Raw genomic sequence first — 1,317 nt, 5'->3', positions numbered from 1 at the left:
GTCTCAGTGGAACAGGCCAAGGGGCCGCTATCAATAGCTGAGTTAGCTCTGATAGCCACAGCTGGTTCATCCAAAAGGGGGGCCACCAGGAGAACCCTGTGTTCTCGTTCCCTCACTCGCCTGATTACCTGTGGGATCAGAGCGATCGGGGGAAAAGCTTAAAGAAGGAGGTTGGGCCAATAGTGGTCTTTGAGAAATAGATTGGGCAGTCAGAGTTGTCTTTTGAGGCCTCGGCCTCGCCGAAGATCTCCCAGATCCTATGAACCGTCTGCGGATGGAGCGTCCACTCCCCAGATGGGACATTGCTCCTTGATAGCATGTCCGCTCCTTGGTTCAATTTGCACGGTATATGCGCTGCTCTCAGCGAGCGCAGGTTGGGTTGAGCATATTCTAAGAAGTGCTCTACCAGAGTGAAGAGATGCTTCGAGGAGAGGCCTCCCTGGCGATTTATGTAGGACACCACAGACATGTTGTCCGATCGGATTAGCACATGGTGCCCTTTCAGGACTGGCAGGAAGAACTGACAGGCTCGACATACTGCTAGCATTTCCAGGCAGTTGATGTGGAAGCCCTTTTCCGCCTTCGACCAGTGACCGAAAGTCGGTATGCCTTCGCACAGCGCCCCCCAACCTAAGTTGGAGGCGTCTGTCGTGACAACTGTCCTTCTGCAAACCATCCCCATGGCCACGCCCTGTTCCATCCAGCGGGAGTTCTTCCAGGGGGTCAGGGCCGATATACAAGCCTGACTCACCCTGATCTGCAGGCGTCCGTGACGCCACGCATGGGATGGAACCCGTGGTTTCAACCAGCGCCGGAGGTGGGCGCATACGCAGCAGACCCAACTGTAGCGCTGGCGATGCTGCCACCATAGGGAAGGACCGTGTATTGATAAGCCACTCCCTCGAAGGCGAATCCCTCAAGAATCACCTGTGATGGGGGGCTATCTGGATGTGAAAGTATGCATCCTTCAGGTCCAGAGAAAAGAACCAGTCTCCCGAGCGAATTTGCGAGAGGATCGGTTTCAGTGTAATCATCCTGAACGACGGGGGTCTTCGAGCGAATTGGAGTGAATATCCTCACTTTATTATCCCCATAACCGATCTCGACACTCCGGGGATCCTCTCGGCCCACGTGGCGAGGGGTTGAATTAACTCGGGTGACTGGCCGCACGGGGGCAGAACACTTATGAGTAATGGAAGAGGAAGTTTGCTCTCTTTTTGAAAATGTTTGTGTTTTATTTTTTCCGCTATCACAGCGGTTGAATGCTTGGGCGCATGAACAGACCCGTTGTTTGCACAAAACACATTTCCCTCTGTA

At 53.7% G+C, this 1,317-nt stretch overlaps 1 protein-coding gene across 1 annotated transcript in view; it reads left to right on the top strand.

Moving 5' to 3' along the window:
* The window catches only part of LOC107717941 (ras-related protein Rab-6B), a 33,623-nt gene that overhangs the window by 7,868 nt on the left and 24,438 nt on the right, over positions 1 to 1,317 (top strand). The gene's annotated exons all lie outside the window — the stretch shown is intronic.

This window comes from Sinocyclocheilus rhinocerous, unplaced genomic scaffold (genome assembly GCF_001515625.1).
Source record: "Sinocyclocheilus rhinocerous isolate Xijiao unplaced genomic scaffold, SAMN03320098_v1.1 scaffold2558, whole genome shotgun sequence".
In the NCBI taxonomy this organism is placed as follows: Eukaryota; Metazoa; Chordata; class Actinopteri; order Cypriniformes; family Cyprinidae; genus Sinocyclocheilus; species Sinocyclocheilus rhinocerous.
This window is presented reverse-complemented; position numbering and strand designations above follow the sequence as displayed.